Source organism: Rattus norvegicus, chromosome 3 (assembly GCF_036323735.1).
Source record: "Rattus norvegicus strain BN/NHsdMcwi chromosome 3, GRCr8, whole genome shotgun sequence".
NCBI lineage: Eukaryota > Metazoa > Chordata > Mammalia > Rodentia > Muridae > Rattus > Rattus norvegicus.
In genome coordinates this window covers 130,358,329-130,376,532 of record NC_086021.1, presented here as the reverse complement: position 1 = coordinate 130,376,532, position 18,204 = coordinate 130,358,329, and the positions used below count along the sequence as shown (strand labels likewise).

Here is an 18,204-nt window from a genome sequence, read left to right as displayed (position 1 = left end):
TTGTTATGTTATCATGACTTGTAATTCCTGGTTCTTATTTTTATCTTAAATTTTATTGACAGCTTCCTGGCTTCATTTTCACTGATTTTAGTTGTAGCCTTTCCATCCCCCCACTTTCTTTAACAAACCTCACGCTCTTTATCTAATCCCTTCCCTCTGAGTGTTATTTATCTGTCTCCATTCTTTTACAATTTTCTGAACTGGGCCTTTACTCTTTTCTGTTCTGTTCTTTACATTTTAATTTTTAATCACATCTCAATGTTTTATCTTTAACATTGTCTTAACCTTTATTGATTTTCTTATTTTACTTAAGTTTCATTTCCTTCCTTTCTTCTCATACATCTTTATTTATTATTATTAGTCTTAGAATTTGCTAGCAGGAAGCACAGAAAAACTCCCATTTCCCCCAGACAGAGTAAGATACAATTCCTATGACCTCCAATCCTGTACATTGTGGACTCTGCCTTCCCAACAGACTTACTGGATCTCCATCTCCAAACCGGCACCCTCTGAGTGATGCTCATGGGATGTTGAGACAACACTAAGTTTGGTGGAGGACATTGCTTCAAGACATCTCATGTTAGCCCATGGAAATGTTTTTAAATTCACCTTTGGGGACCTATTTTGGCTTTGTGGATGTCCCCAAGCTTCAGTCAACATTGAAGTGGTTTTTATTATTGTTGTTGTTTTTGTTTGTTTTGTTTTGTTTTTATCCCAATGAAATGAAACAGCAAGTAGTTTAAGGATATGAAATTTTTTCAAGACCATGAAAGACACACTTTTCTGAGTTAGCTGTCAGGAACAGGAGGAAGTACAAATCCTTCCCCCTCCTGTACACACTGCTCATATCATCAGACTACACCAGCTTCTAGAGATCTCAAAGGGAAACCGGTAGCCAAATCCCAAGCAAGTTCCCTGGGCCAGACTTGACAGCAGGCACCACTCTCCTACCCTCTCTCTTCATTATATCCTCAATTTCTCACAACAGCAATCTTCTTATCTGCTAATTTTACACTACTGTGTGGCATCTTGTATGGTTTCAGCGAACAAGTCCCTCTGGCAAAGTGTTGCCAACCGTCGACTGCCCTCTTGCTACTTTGTCTTCCTCACAGTGGACATGGAGGTGCTATTGTCTATCTGAGGAACGAGGGTATCCTCCATTCCAGTCCTTAGCACTGTGTGGGTCACACAAGACAAGCATTGAAATTACATTCAAATAAGAGACTCTGTGAAAGAACCAAAACCATCTCCTAAGTGAAGCGAAGGCTGGGAGAATGTATGGAGAGTGTGAGCAAAGTTAGGGGCAACAGTCCCTTCCTTCCCTCCTGCTCTTCTCCAGGGTGAGCTACTACAGTACCACCAAGAGATAGAGCCCAGACGTCTGCCTGGACACAAGCAATCCCTGTGGTTTCTTGATCAGTAAGATGTGGCAAGATTCTGTGCATTTCAGATATAGCTTTCAACCTTCCTGGGAACTTCTACTCCCTGCCTGTGAGGAACCAGCCACCATTTGAATGTGCTACTCCCTTGAGATAAGCACCCTAAGTGATCTAAATGAGAAATGAGAAGCCATGTGCAGAAGGAAAAACAAAATGTCCCAAAGACATAAAGAAGCCATCTTGAAAAAGTACCTGTTCAGTCGCTCTGCCATTTGGTTCACTGGCACCCAGGAACTCAGTCACCAAACTCACTAGAAGTCTAAAGGATGCTCAGAGTTTTAGGTAATTGAATCCCAAATGGGTAGTGATTATACATAAAGATGATAAAGTGATCTCCCTGTATGCACTAACTCCAAAAGTTAAATGAAGATATCTAAGCTCTATGGAAATTAGTTATATAATTAATTACCAATTTCTGCATAGGACAGGAGTTAAGACACTCCTGACAGGCACTGAAAACACGTATGTGCAGCTTCAACATGGTTTCTGATTTACTGTTACAAAATTGTATGCCATCAATGTTTTCTATAATTTTCTTTAAATATAAATTAACATTTGAACACCTACAACCCTTGAACTTTGTGCAAATCTATTTCCATGAACTTCATGTTTCCTTTATTTTTATTTTTTTTTATTTTAAGCGTCTGAGTGTTTTGTCTGCATGTAAGTATGTGCCGCATGTGTGTCTGCTGCACATGGAGGTCACAGGGGTGCTGGAGCTGGAGTTACAGGTGACTGTGAACTAACATGTGTGCGCTGGGATTCAAGCCTGAGCCCTTAGTGAGAATAACATGTTTCGTTGTGTTTTGCTTTGTCTACTAAGCCATCTCTCTAGCCCCCACAGATGTTTTGCAGATCAGCTAGAAAGTAAAGAAACTGATTTGAAGCAAGGCTTATAACCATGAATCCATCAATTAAAAAAATTTGGCTGAATCAGACTAAACTTCAAGCTCCAAGAACTTTATATATACATTCGTGAAAAAATTCACACACACACACACACACACACACACACACACACACACACACATAATTATTTTTTTAATCTTGTATTTAGTTAAGTGTGAAATTATAAATGTGAGTTTAAATTTTTTAGCAACACAGTTCATCTGATTAAAGCACACACAAAACCCTACACATGTAAAAACACAGGTACTCTCACTAAAGAGAGAACGTGCCAGAGGTTCTCCTTCCTTCCCACCCCCACCTGACCCATCTCAGCTGCTCTCTGAAATCCGAGAGGGCTCAGCCTGAAACCAAGCGGAGACCTCTGCTATCCATGGAGCCTTATGTAGTTACAGCAGAATAATATTGGGATCAATTAACCAACCTTATTCAGCTCCACAGTCCCAGTTACCTTATAAACCAACTCCATTGCCTTATCTAGACGTGAGGCGTCCATCCCCTACAAGAGGATTCATCCCACATGAATGCAAAACCAAATGGTCAGAGGCTCGGCTTTTGCCTTCAAGAGGCAAAGTTCAGGTTGGATTGGTCTGCCTGATTAATGTCAGACCATACATACTGCAGCAAAATTGAATCAAAACCATCCAGTGGCTTGGCTTAAGATAAATTATTTGGGATCAGCCTCTCCATCTTTTAGCAACATCCTCGGAAACATACCGGTGAAGGTCAACAGGCAGAAGAGAAAATGGAGAACTTATACTTTTAATGCTCAGCGTATATATCAGCCTGTTACACCTGCCATAGCAAACTACTAAAGACTCGACAATAGAAATGTATTGCACAGGGGTCTGGAAGCCAGGAGTTCAAGATCAAGGTGATAGCAGATTCAGTTCCTGCTCAGGCCTCTCTCTTTGGCTTGCAGATGGCTGTCCTTTCTCTATCTTCACTGGTCCCTTCTCTGTGTGTATATACCCCTAGTGTTTCTCCCTCTTCCAATGGCATCGGGCATATTGGACCCCACTGTTACAACTTCTTTCAACCTTCATTTCTCGTCAAAGGCTTCCTCTCCAAATACAGTCCCATTGGGTGCTAAGAGTCCAACTTCAGCAAGGAGGAGACAATTCAGTTCATAACATCCTAGGGTCCTATTTAAATTTCACTGACTAGAAGACACCTAAGAGGTTCTAAAACCCTTCAGCTCCATGTGTACCTGGAAGGAGAGAAGATCGAGGCATGAGCAATCACTCGCCATCTCAGCCTCAGAAGGCAGGAAAAGATGGAGAATAACAAGTACCGTGTAATTGGGCACCCACAGTCCCCACGACCCCCATCCTACAGTGACTAATGAGGAAGGCAGCACAGGAAGCACTGGGAGAAACTGGTAAACGGCACTCACTTGGAGGTACCATGTAGACTGAGAGACGGGAGATAGCATCCAGGACTGTGCCCACCTGCTTTACCTGTCTTTGGGCAATGATCCCCAGCTCCTTGAAGACAAACAGAAATGGAAACTGAGTCAGCTGTGAAAGTACACATCCCTTCCCACGGGAGCAGGAGACCCAACAGCTGGTGTTTGGGAGCCATGTTTAGACCCGTTTCCTTCTGGCATCTGGGAAGGAGCTATAGCCAGCAGTGGCCACCATATTGCACACTGCCCATCCCAAAGGTCTTGTGTCTGGCTACTCCAGTATGGCATACACACACACACACACACACACACACACACACACACACACACACACACACACACACACAAAATTTCCTAACAACTCAGGGAGAAAAAGAACCTTCATCAGCCGTTCTCCTCATCCGTGGGACTGAATGGAACAGCTCAAGATTTCCCCACAGGCCAGAGGGAAAGTAAATTACTCTCATATATTAAGAGGCACCAAACGAACATGTGTCAACTCTAGAAATGCCACAGAGCCATCTACTGGTCATCAGTAAGGAAACAAACATAAGTGTACATCTGAAAACTGAATATGGGGGAAAACAAAATTAAATTCAACCCTAATAACTTCATTATAGAAATGTGATGGGAAGTGTCGCCTCATTCCCTTCACCACTAGGAAATCTACGAGACATCGAAAGTCAGCCAGGCCTTTAGTAAATGTGGTTAGGGAATTTGAATTGTATCGGTCTAGGAGGTCATTAAGGTCCCATTCTCTCCATTCTACACGTTCACATCCTATGAACATAAAACACAGATTCACTTTATGAAATCTGAAACACGCAGGTTTAATTAAGGAATCCGAAATCCCACAGCGCGGCTGACAAATGATACAGTTAGCGCCCAATTTTCTGTTATTAAGTGGATCAGCACTACAGCCACAGAGCTTGGCAACAAAGAACAAGTCCCAGAGACTTGGGTTGGGGGCCAGGCGGGGGTAATAAAGGTCACATTCAAGCAGGGATCCACTTTTAACAGCAAACTGGATTCAGAAAGTGGTCGAAAATAGCAAGCAGCCTTGAAGCGGACAAAACAATCCCTCACCCCCCACCCCTACCCACACCACCATATACACAGGCCCAAAACGGGATGCTAATGTGGTTTCTGCTTCCAGGTACAAAACTAAGAAAGGCCTCCCAGGCAAAGAAATGCTCTAAGAAACACCTTGGGGTCATTTTCATAGCTTATGGGCAGAATTCCAAAGCCCAGTCCAGGACAAGATCCAGCCTGCGGTGAAATGCTACGTTTGAGCACAGAACGGCTGACCTTCCGTTTAGGGTCAGAAATCGGCTAATCTGTTTCTCAGACTTGCTTTTCAGAAGCTGAGCAGATATGATGAAATTTAACTGAAAAGATGCCAGACGCCATGTCTTTCCCCTGGAAATCTTAAAAGACGCTGGGAAGTCCATGCGCCGAGCTCACAGCGCCACCTACCGCTCTCTAGGCGCAACTCATCACTGCCCTGTTGAAAGGCTGCCCTGGAGAGCAGAGAGCCTCTTATTTAAGGTTAGCAGGTATTATGTTTATTTGGGGATGCATGAGGATGGAGAATATAGCAAGAAGGAAGCTTCGTCGCTGATTGGTTATAGGCCTGATTGATTATATAGTTTGGGAGGTTTGCTAACAGCTTCTAAAAAATGGTGTTTTTTTTTCCTCCAAGACCTGTTTAAAGAAGTCACCAAGATATACAATCAGACATGATTGTCAAGAGCATTTGACATTGAAATATGATGTGTAACAAGCAGTCGTTCATCTCCCTTCGCTGAAATTACCAAAGAAGCCCTGAGGCATAGAATCCTCAACATTGCAGAAGGTGGAGTTGGGTGTGGTCACAGCTGAGAGTTCTGAAAAGGACTCTGCAGTTGCCTTCCCACCAGTTCCTCCTCTGTCTGAAGACTACCCTCACTGGTGTGTGTGTGTGTGTGTGTGTGTGTGTGTGTGTGTGTGTGTGTGTGTGTGTGTGTGTTGGTGTGTGAATGTGTGTTGGGGTGTTTTAGGTGTGTGTGTGTGTGTATGTGTGTTGGGGTGTTTTAGGGATGTGTGTGTGTTGGTGTGTGAGTGTGTGTTGGGGTGTTTTAGGTGTGTGTGTGTTGGTGTGTGAATGTGTGTTGGGGTGTTTTAGGTGTGTGTGTGTGTGTTGGTGTGTGAATGTGTGTTGGGGTGTTTTAGGGATGTGTGTGTTGGTGTGTGAGTGTGTGTTGGGGTGTTTTAGGTGTGTGTGTGTGTTGGTGTGTGAGTGTGTGTTAGGGTGTTTTAAGAGTGTGTGTGTGTTGGTGTGTGTTTGTTGTGTGTGTGTTTGTTGGTGTGTGTGTTGGATTATGAGTGTGTGTTGGGGATATTTGGGGGAGTGTTGTGTGTGTGAGTGTGTGTGTGTGTGTTGGTGTGTGTGTGTTTGTTGGTGTGTGTGTTGGAGGTGTTTGGGGGTGTTGGTGTGTGAGTGTGTGTGTGGGTTAGTGTGAGTGTGTTGGGGGTGTTTTAGGTGTGTGTGTGAGTGTTGGTGTGTGAGTGTATGTTGTGTGTGTTTGTTGGTGTGTGTGTTGGAGTGTGAGTGTGTGTTGGGGATGTTTGGAGGGTGTTGGTGTGTGTGAGTGTGTGTGTGTTGGTATGTGTGTATGTGTGTTTGTTGGTGTGTGTGTTGGAGTGTGAGTGTGTGTTGGGGGATGTTTGAGGGGGTGTTGGTGTGTGTGAGTGTGTGTGTGTGTTGGTGTGTGTGTGTGTGTTTGTTGGTGTGTGTGTTGGAGGTGTTTGGGGGGTGTTGGTGTGTGAGTGTGTGTGTGTTAGTGTGTGTGTGTTTGTTGGTGTGTGTGTTGGAGGTGTTTGGGGGTGTTGGTGTGTGAGTGTGTGTGTGGGTTAGTGTGAGTGTGTTGGGGGTGTTTTAGGTGTGTGTGTGAGTGTTGGTGTGTGAGTGTATGTTGTGTGTGTTTGTTGGTGTGTGTGTTGGAGTGTGAGTGTGTGTTGGGGATGTTTGGAGGGTGTTGGTGTGTGTGAGTGTGTGTGTGTTGGTATGTGTGTATGTGTGTTTGTTGGTGTGTGTGTTGGAGTGTGAGTGTGTGTTGGGGGATGTTTGAGGGGGTGTTGGTGTGTGTGAGTGTGTGTGTGTGTTGGTGTGTGTGTGTGTGTGTTTGTTGGTGTGTGTGTTGGAGGTGTTTGGGGGGTGTTGGTGTGTGAGTGTGTGTGTGTTAGTGTGTGTGTGTTGGGGGTGTTTTAGGTGTGTATGTGTGAGTGTTGATGTGTGTGTGTGTGTGTGTGTGTGTGGTGTGTTTTGGTGTTTGTTGGTGTGTGTTGTCAGACTGATCAAGCTCCCACTATTAAGCCCAGAGGGAGAGAGAAGATCAAAGGAAAGGAACACAAAGAGGAAGCCCTGCCTTTCAGGACTTGTACTGCCAAGCTTTACCCTGTCACTTCACTATAATCAAACTGTAATGCACAGACCCCTGTTTTCTATCAACTTTTACTTGCTCAGAGAAGGAAAAGATCTGAATCAGTCAAAGAAGACTTCACAATGAGTGGGAAATCTGACTTCAGGTTCAAGCTCAAATGTCGATGGAGAATAATCAGGCATCCAATAGAAGGGATGATATAAGCAAAGTCACGGAGGTCGAGGAGTAGTGGCTGTGTGCTATGGAAAGCGGTGCACACACACACACATGCGCACACACACCACCACCACCACCACCACCAGTCAGAGGCAGGCACAGGTGTGATCACACACTGCTCTGCTCTGTTCTGCTAGTACGTCCTTCACACAACATTTACCATCACCTGATTTGCATGTGTCTGCACGTTTACTTTCTCCCTCCCCAAGACAAGCTACACAGTGGCAGGATCGCACTGCTACTCCTCTGCTCACTGCTCTTCTCAGTGGCCAGCTCGGGGGATGGTACATTATAATTTCTAGATAAATATGGAAGGAAGGGAGCTGGAAGGAAGGGAAAGTGGAAGGACACAAGGCGCTTAAACATCCTCCCAGAAACGCGAGTCATACAAGTAGATGGCCTGGAAGGATGGGAGAATCTCTAATTCAGGACAAGAAGACTGGGATAATTTCTGTTTCCTCCAAGCTGCTCAAAAGACAATAACAGTGGCTATGCGTAGGCCGTCAAAGCTTAATTGTGTGGGATGGATTATGAGGGAAGATGACTGGATGTGAAAGAAACAATTACTCTATGTCACCTACTGTAGTGACAGATCATACCCTCCAATAAAATGTAGCTCTGAGCTCTTAAAGATATGAACAAGTTAATGAGCATAAGTCTAGAATGCCCTGTGTCTGGAAGTATGGAAGTGCTCACCAATCAATGAACACCTGCCAAAGGGAGCCAAAACCCACTTGAAAGGGGTACCAGTAGCCAAACTTTGAAATGTTAAAGTTGAAAACAATGATAGCGGTGGTTTGCCCACTGCATAAAGTAAAAATCCATAAGGCATCGAAGAAACAGGCTAATCGAGAGACGCGAGCGGAAAGCTGTTCTTCCCAGCGAGTGCCAACTAACAAACCAGATGGAGCGATGGGCAGAGGAAGCCACCCTCAGAAGCCGCCATAAAGGAAGTTGCCAATAATCGATACGGCTGCAGAGTAAAGAGCCAATAATCGATACGGCTGCAGAGTAAAGAGCCAATAATCGATACGGCTGCAGAGTAAAGAGCCAATAATCGATACGGCTGCAGAGTAAAGAGCCAATAATCGATACGGCTGCAGAGTAAAGAGCCAATAATCGATAAGGCTGCAGAGTAAAGAGCACCACAGACTAAAAATCACAGTGAAAGATAGTGACTACACGAAGGAAAGGGACAGAATCCAATTTGACTCGGTGCCACGGCGAAAGCCAAGGGAGGGGTCGGCATCAGGTGCCTCCCAGGGTGAGCACAGCGTCGTTTCTGTGACTCGGAAGAACACACAGCTAACACTAACCAGAGGTGTGTACTCGGCAGGCCCAGGTTGGCCTTCAGAACGACAGGCCAGGACTCTAAGCTTTTCTAGACCATGCAAGAAATGCTGAGGGGACAGTTCAGGCTGCAGGAGACTAAGGAGACGTGACAACTAACCAAGGGAATGTGGTGCTAGATCTTGTGCCAGGGCGGTGAACATGACATTGTTGTGCCTACGAGTCTAGTCTTCAGATGGCTGTGGGCAGTCTGGGAGCAGAGACTATTAAGATGTGGAGTGTTCTAAAACAAGGTAAAACACTCTGTCCCGCTTGTTGGCGAAAGTAAACAATGCAAAAGCCTCAGGGAGTCCGTGGTACTGACAGATGTGCTGGGCTCCTCCCTCTCCAAGCCCGGAAGAAGCAGAGAACTGTGGAGCTTCCAAGAGGATGCTCTCCCACCTGTTGGGCTGTCTGCAGATTGTACAGTGAACTCCAGGTTTCCGGCTTTCATGCCGCCTGTCACCCATCCTGGGATGTCCTTTTGATGATGTAGCTGAGTCATTCCTGCTCCTGGAAGTAACCCCCCATCTATATTCCTGTGAGCAACCTGGATAAAGCTCACTGCTTAGACCTCGGAGGCATCCTTACTTTGGTCTGTCTTTGGTTCCTATCCGGAGTAAGTAGACATTTGTTCATGTCTCCCCAAGAATGGTATCGCACAACAGACGGAAACATACCAGTGTTGTTTATTGTTTTATTTGAAGGACTGTATGGTAGTTACTCAGAAAATTTGACTTCTCAGGGATGCCTACCTGTCATATTTAAATAGACGTGTCTGAAGTTTGCCCTAACGTATCTCATTTCAAAGGAGCAATAATAGTAACAACGACTATATATAATAACGAGGTTTATTTTCATTGCAGAAGACAGTGTGTGAAGTCACCTTGCACATGGCCAATCCACACCACCAGTTAGTTATCTCTTCCAAAGAGAGGAAGAAAATGCTAAGAAGGCTGAGTCTGCTTCTCTTTCCATCATTACAGGGTGAAGCTCTCATGATGACCCAGCCCCAGTGTCTGGTTAGTAGTATTTACAGCAGATACTTAGCAACGTGAACGTACAATGATAGTTCTTTCCAAATGCCACAGCACTTTGGGAGCCATAATCTATCATTTACCCCCATAGCACTCCAATGAAATGAGCGAATAAATTATTATTGCTGGTATTTGTATATTGTTGTTATGGTTGTTATCTTGATGAAATGGCAGTGCTGGGACCTCAGAGTAGTGCTAAATAAATAATAATTAAAATGATGCTTCACCTTTGCAGACAGAGAAACAAACTAGTCTTTGTATACATACAAACCACACACTCCAATATTCTCTGGACCACAGAGGCCTCTCTCATGCCCAGAGGAAAATTCTGGGATTTTGTACATCTAGGGTTTGGAACAGGTCCTCTTGACTTCCACAATCCAAGAAGTAAGCTATATGATCTTCAGCACAGAGGCCAATCATCTAGTTCCACCCCTGCATTTTCACCCATGGCATCCTCTTTCTGGAACCTTCTTCCATATAGTACGGTTGCCCAAGGACAAGTTCTTGAGCTGGGATAAGCAAATATAGTCTGACAACCGGAAAGGTCTCATGAGAGCACAATGCAGACCTTGAAGTTAGTTTAAACAGTTCTTCTGAGAGGAACAAGTCTCTGACCCCAAGGCATTTCACAGTGGCTCGCAGGAGTGGGGGTTAAAAGAGGCAAGGGATTAGTAACTCTGGACAGTTGGTGTGTATCCAGGACTTCACTGATGTAGATACAGGCCCTTTACCTCAAACTAACAGTTGAATTTTCTATATGAAGAATTGTGCCCCCACCCTCACCCCAGGTATTCAGACAGGCTTGGGCTCTGACTCCAGCTCTGGTGATTACTATGGGGCCTTACTCAAAATTCTCTGCCCCTCCAATCTTGTTCTCTCATTTAAAAATGCACATAAAGATAGAAATTCTGAGCTGGAATATGTAGATGCCAGCCCCATCTATTTTATTGCCTGTGAATGTCATTGTTTAAAATCAGAAATTCGCTGCTGGTTTTAACCCTGGGATGGCATTGATCAGATTGGTTTTGGTGACCTGATTTCTCATCTGTTTCCGCTTGTGCTGTTCTACGGTTTACACAAGCCAGGATTCAAGATTTCCTGATGGTTGTAGCTTTGTTCCACTCGGCTTCCCTGACTTCTCTGGTGTCAGGTCAGAGAAGGACCAAAAGCAGCTGTAGATTCATCATTATGTCTGATCGGGAAATGACATCCCTGCCCAAAAAAGACCCCAGACTACAGCGTGCAGTGACCAAGAGCACAGTTGGAACCTCTCACAAAGACCAAATACCTATTTAAAAATTAGAGGGACCACCAGACATGGTATCATATGCCTGTAATTACAACGCCCCAGATTCTGAGGCATGAGGACTCAAGTCTGAAGCCAGCTCAGGATGACTAGAGACATTCTGTCTAAAAACAATACAAAATAATAATGTTTTATGACAACAAGTTAGGAATAAGGGAAATCACATACCCTTCAAAGATGTCACTATTGGGTCAGTCAAATGAACCAGCAGGTAAGGGCATTGAGTGAAATGTTCCTAGGGGTAAATCTGAGTAAAGTCTGAGTGAAGCTGTTCTTCATGCTGTATCATGTTTACAGTTTATTATAATTTTCAGAGGAGGAGGAGGAAGAAGAGGAGGAGGAAGAGGAAGAGGAGGGGGAGGAGGGGAGGAGGGGGAGAAGGAGGAGGAGTAGGAGGGGGAGGAGGAGGAGGAGGAAGAGGAGGAGGAGGAGGAGGAGCAAGGGGAGGGGATGATTCAGGTCTCCAATAAGGGACTGGAAAAGCCAATGGATACAAAAAAAGCAGATGCCTCCTTTGATCTCGATGTTTTGTAACACTGTTAACAATGACAATATCATTTGCATAAACATGGCTAAGGTTTTACTACAATGCTCTCATGAAATTTAGACACTACTTTACATGCCTTACATATATTAACACATTCCATAATGGTTCATACACGTATCTCATTTGATACCTTGACCTCAAGTTTATGAATGAGAAAATAGTAAAAGTGAGCCAGTAGTGAATAGCCTCGCTCCTGCCTGTGACAGGATGCTGTGGCGCCAGGACTCACTCCTGGCTCTGTGACAGGATGCTGTGGCCCCAGGACTCACTCCTGCCTGTGACAAGATGCTGTGGTCCCAGGACTCGCTCCTGCCTGTGATGGTTTGCTGTGGCCCCAGGACTCACTCCTGCCTGTGGTGGTTTGCTGTGGCCCACTCATGTCTCCTTCTGCTTCCTGTTGCACCTCCTTCCACCCCAGGTGGCTTTCAAGCCTAGGAGAGCACCAACTCACCTCACTGGAAGAGCTCACAGATCCTCCAGCCCCACCTCCTGCATACCGAAGGGACATGGAAAGATCTGGCTCATAGCTTCCCACAGCTCTCCCCAAAGGGGTGAATTTCCTCATTGTCATCCTTCTAAAGCAAGGTGGTGCTGGCCCTGCTGACAGACCCAAGCTTTCATCCAAGTGTCAAAGGTGCCCCTCCCCTGCCCCGGAAGCCATAATATGAGCATGGTGTGAGGCTTCCGTGCAGAGAAAGGTTAGACGCATGTGGACGAGCTCACATTACACAGGTTAGACGCATGTGGATGGCAGCCACTGGCTCATACTACACAAGTCTGATCACATCAAGCTTGTTGGGAGGTGCTACACATTTAGAAGGCTAGATAAGGAGTCATCCATCACGGCACAGCAAAGGCTTCTGCTCTGGAGGGAGACCGGGGTTTTATCCTCCAAATGCCTAAAATATGATGGGACAGTCAATGTATTTAAAGTGGCTTAATAACACTACCCAAAGACTGACCCTGCATGGGTAGTAACACTACATGGACTGACCCTGGGCTTCAACTGCATAGGTAGCAATGAATAGCCTAGTAAGAGCACCAGTGGAAGGGGAAGCCCTTGGTCCTGCCAAGACTGAACCCCCAGTGAACGGGATTGTTGGGGGGAGGGCAGTTATGGGGGGAGGATGGGGAGGGGAACACCCATATAGAAGGGGAGGTGGAGGGGTTAGGGGGATGTTGACCTGGAAACCGGGAAAGGTAATAACATTTGAAATGTAAATAAGAAATACCCAAGTTAATAAAGATGGGGAAAAAAATAAAGTGGCTTAATGAAACACAAAATGGATTCTGAGTTTTGTTTTATTTTATTTTAGTTTGGCATCCTTTTGTCTTATTGGTCTTTTGTTTGATTTTTCATCTTTGCTTTTGTTTTGTTTTAAAGAGAAATAATGAAGCTGGGTGGGAGGAGTTGGGGGAGGAGAAAGAATATCAAGATCTATTATATGGGAAAGAAGAATAAATTAAATAAAAAAACAAACAAAAAAAGAAAGCAAGTTTGAAAGCCATCACTTTTAATGAACTGCTCATCAGAGTGGACAGTGGCTAGTCATAGACAGAAACAGCCAAAGCCAATACCCTGCGGAGAAGGGATGAAGGTGTACACAGTACTGGGGACACTCACACAGGGAGCACGCAAATGGAGAAGGATGAGGCTTGGGACCAAACGTTATCAATCCCAATCTCCTATTCTGGGAGAACCCAGAATAGGCCTGGAGTGTGTTCTAGGTATCTGTGTAGGCTTGTACACACATACGTATACACACACACACACACACACACACACACACACACACACACACACCATGTGACCTGCCAACCACAGCTTACTAAGCATTAGCTTCATTCTGTTTAGTATGACAAGCCCAGCTTTCAAGACTCTTCAATGGAAACGCTTTGTTCCCTGTTAGACAGGAAGTGGCATAATTTCCAGTTCTAGAAGTGCCCCATCCAGCTCTCAATGCTGCCAGTCCTCTGACTTAAACAAGCTGAGGAGGAAAGAAGGAGAGAGGTGTGTCATTCTTACTCATCAAAGGTACCCTAGTGGAAAAAGGCAAAGCCTTCAGCCCAATAGAGAGGAGGTTTGCACAGCTCTGACTGCCCTTGTCACTTTGTAGTCACGTGATCCTGGCAAATTGCTTCCTTTCAGCCAGGGATCCTCTCTAATACACAGGCTTTCCCTGACTGAGGTCCTGGGGATGAGATAAGACATTGTACGCAAAGCTCCTGACCTCCCATCCGTCTGGATGACTCACTCTGGTCAGGACTAAATAAGCTCAGCCTTGCAAGAAACCACATTGCTCTCCTTACAGCACCAACAGGACTTAATCACAGCAGTCCCACTTAACAAGTTAGATTTGCTCCCACTACTGTCCTATGTACAATTCTAGCTTACAGACTTAGCATTTCATCTCCCAAACACCATTGTCTCATAACAGAAGAAAACTTAAGGCATCTGAGCTAGTCAGGTTACTACAAATGCCCTATCTGTAACTATGAAGCTTTGGTGAACAAAGGCAGTCTTGAACACCACCTTTTGTGTGTTGGTGTTCGCTGCCCCTTACTTCCTCTCACTCACACACCCCTTTCTTACATACCCTTTTGTGTAAGGAGTGGCTATAGAGAAGCAAAGCCTGAGCTCTCATGACTGGAATCAAGATAAGAGCTTTAAAGACAATGCCCTGGGGATGTAGACAGGGTCGTCTTTCTTGCCTATAATTATCTCTTGGAAAGAGTCTTAAACAATAAGTGAGATCTTGCCACATAGAAGGGATCAGACATCTTGACAGCTGAAAGGTGAAGAAACAAAAGCATGCTGCACACCTGGAGACACAGGTCCTCGTGCATTGTGGGGAGGGAAACTTGGGGAGATGGGCTGGGGTGTCTGGTGACCAGGCACTTTGCAGCACTCATAGAACTTCAAGAGAACCAGGAAAAGTGGGTGAGATGAGCAGCTTGGCATGGCATATATCCATCCAGTCAGGCCTTGCTAAGCAGAGCTCATCAAAGTTGAGCAGGAAGAATAATGACCAAGCAGATTTCTGACAGGCCCTGCCTGCAGTGTCTAGCAGGAAGTACCACAGCCAGGTAACAGAAATAAGCGAGAGGGTATTGGCCTTTCCTCCTCTGTAGACCATTACACTCTGGTTTGGGCAGAAAGCCCACCAAGAGCTCATGCATTATAAACAGGTGCTACCTGGAAGCAAGATGCCACCAGGCAGACTCCCAACCTCCCTGCCTGCCCAGGAGGATGCCAGATGAGGCTCACAGGCTCCTTCCCTGAGAAGCTGGATTCCTCCTAAACCCCAGGCATCTCCCACTTCCTCCAAGGCTGGTTCTCATCTTATTCACCTAAGACCCTCCAGCAGCCAACCAAGATCCATACAGTTCATAACTCCACACCAATTGGAGAAGCAACCACCGCTCACTGGGCACACAGGTCAGCAGCAGCTTCCTATCCTGTAACCCGTCTCTCACTGAAGATGAGCCCCATCCTCAGGTCTTACACCCCCACTCAAGGCCAACTCAGAACCCTCCCCAAGAATGGATCCATAATCAAGTTGGGAAAGGGATAAACGGGGCACAACATGAAAGCTACAGCCCATTATGATCAGCACAGGAAGAGGACCTGCAGGAGGAAGCGACCAACAGAAGAGAAAGAAAAGGGGTTTCCCCAGCCATCTCCTCAGTCATCTCTTCATCACCTGAAGTCACACGCACGCACACACACACACACACGCACACACACACACACACACCTAGATTCATTCAGAATGTTTGTGAGGGCATCCATACCAGCCTAGAAACTATAAGGGTTAGCTCATCTCCCAGGCCTTGCCATTGCCTATTTTGATATGGTCAACAGCCAGGGCCACAGGGGCCAGAATCCTGGTGATTTCGGTAGCCACACAGCCTTCTGAAAACAGTCTTTCCAGGTTCTTGTTTCCAGACTTCTTGATCACTTGCTGCCCACGAGCCAGGAGTCCTCAAACTTCTTCTCCAGAGCTAGGCTATAAATATTTCAGGATTTGCAGGATTTGCACACGTGGGCTCTCTCATCACTACCCATGCCTTTACAGTGTAAGCACACCTGTAATCATCACATAAAACCACACTGCAAGAAACTTTTATTTACTTTAAAAAGTAGGGAATTGGCTGTGTGTGTCTCACAAGTTATGTAATTCCACACCTGCCACAGTATTTCGGTTTTCTGTTTATGCTTGCTGCAGTTCTCCTGATATGACACCTAGCCCAAGGATGTGTGAGCTGTGAACCGCCCTGCTTGTCTGGTGACACGACCTTAGCTCAAGTCCTAGGCATCTTGAAGTTAGTTGGCCTTTGTTTTCTCCCTCCCTCTCTCTCTCTCTCTCTCTCTCTCTCTCTCTCTCTATATATATATATATATATATATATATATATATATATATATATATATATATGTGTGTGTGTGTGTGTCTCTGTCTTTCTCTCTCTCTCTCTCTCTCTCTCCATCTTAATCCTCTCTCTTTCTCTGTCTTTCTCTGTCTCTCTGTCTTCATCTCAACTTCCCTCTAGTGCACACTCATTGTGGTTTCAACAAACTCTGGTCACCTCTCCACACTTTTGTCTCAGCATCACTGCCTTGCTTTAGGTTTTCCTAGTAACAGTTGTGTCCCAATAAGGGACAGACAAGGAGTCTAACTGGAACAATTCAAGTTGGCCGATGCGCCATGGCAGAAGCCAGATGGAGAGGAGACCTAGGCATGGGATCAATGCTGTCACTCAGGGTTTGCAGTTATGCATTGTTTCTGGCACCCAGGCCATCAGAAGACGGAGAGCAGGTAACCAGGACCCACAGCAGGCCTTGGCCAACAATGGATGCTGAAAGATCAGGTTTGTGGGTTTTCTGTTCATTTTCTTCTTCTTCTTTTTTTTAAATTAACTTGAGTATTTCTTATTTACATTTTGAGTGTTATTCCCTTTCCCGGTTTCCGGGCAAACATCCCCCTAATCCCTCCCCCTCCCCTTCTTTATGAGTGTTCCCCTCCCCATTCTCCCCCCATTGCTGCCCTCTCCCCAACAATCACGTTCACTGGGGGTTCAGTCTTAGCAGGACCAAGGGCTTCTCCTACCACTGGTGCTCTTACTAGGATATTCATTGCTACCTATGGGGTCAGAGTCCAGGGCCAGTCCATGTATAGTCTTTAGGTAATGGCTTAGTCCCTGGAAGCTCTGGTTGCTTGGCACTGTTGTTCATAAGGGGTCTCAACCCCCTGCAAGCTCTTCCGGTTCTTTCTCTGATTCCTTCAACAGGGGTCCTATTCTCAGTTCAGTGGTTTGCTGCTGGCATTCGCCTCTGTATTTGCTGTATTCTGGCTGTGTCTCTCAGGAGCGATCTACATCCGGATCCTGTCGGCCTGCACTTCTTTGCTTCATCCATCTTGTCTAATTGGGTGGCTGTATATGTATGGGCCACATGTAGGGCAGGCTCTGAATGGGTGTTCCTTCTGTGTCTGTTTTAATCTTTGCCTCTCTATTCCCTGCCAAGGGTATTCTTGTTCTCCTTTTAAAGAAGGAGTGAAGCATTCACATTTTGATCATCCGTCTTGAGTTTCCTGTATTCTAGGCATCTAGTGTAATTCAAGCATTTGGGCTAATAGCCACTTATCAATGAAGGCATACCATGAGTGTTTTTCTGTGATTGGATTACCTCACTCAGGATGATATTTTCCAGTTCCAACCATTTGTCTATGAATTTCATAAAGGCATTGTTTTTGATAGCTGAGTAATATTCCATTGGGTAGATGTACCACATTTTCTGTATCCATTACTCTGTTGAAGGGCATCTGGGTTCTTTCCAGCTTCTGGCTATTATAAATAACACTGCTATGAACATAGTGGAGCACATGTCTTTTTTATATGTTGGGGCATCTTTTGGGTATATGCCCAAGAGAGGAATAGCTGGATCCTCAGGTAGTTCAATGTCTAATTTTCTGAGGAACCTCCAGACTGATTTCCAGAATGGTTGTACCAGTCTGCAATTCCACCAACAATGGAGGAGTGTTCCTCTTTCTCCACATCCTCGCCAGTATTTGTTGTCACCTGAGTTTTTTATCTTAGCCATTCTCACTGGTGTGAGGTGAAATCTCAGGGTTGTTTTGATTTGCATTTCCCTTATGACTAAAGATGTTGAACCTTCCTTTAGGTGTTCCTCAGCCATTTGGCATTCCTCAGCTGTGAATTCTTTGTTTAGTTCTGAACCCCATTTTTTAATAGGGTTATTTGTCTCCCTGCAGTATACCTTCTTGAGTTCTTTGTATATTTTGGATATAAGCCCTCTATCTGTTGTAGGATTGGTAAAGATCTTTTCCCAATCTGTTGGTTGTCGTTTTGTCCTAACAACAATGTCCTTTGCCTTACAGAAGCTTTGCAGTTTTATGAGATCTCATTTGTCATTTCTTGATCTTAGAGCATAAGCCATTGGTGTTTTGTTCAGGAAATTTTTTCCAGTGCCCATGTGTTCAAGATGCTGCCCTAGTTTTTCTTCTATTAGTTTGAGTGTATCTGGTTTGATGTGGAGGTCCTTGATCCACTTGGACTTAAGCTTTGTAC

The 18,204-nt window shown here is 45.1% G+C and overlaps 1 long non-coding RNA gene across 1 annotated transcript; it reads right to left on the bottom strand.

Annotated features, from left to right (window-relative positions):
• Positions 1 to 241: 241 nt before the first annotated feature.
• LOC120101646 (uncharacterized) lies at positions 242 to 16,598 on the bottom strand. Its single transcript, XR_005502403.2, has 2 exons — positions 3,742 to 16,598; positions 242 to 3,555 (listed from the first exon to the last, which is right to left on the bottom strand). It is a non-coding gene; the product is annotated as an uncharacterized LOC120101646 (long non-coding RNA).
• Positions 16,599 to 18,204: the final 1,606 nt, after the last annotated feature.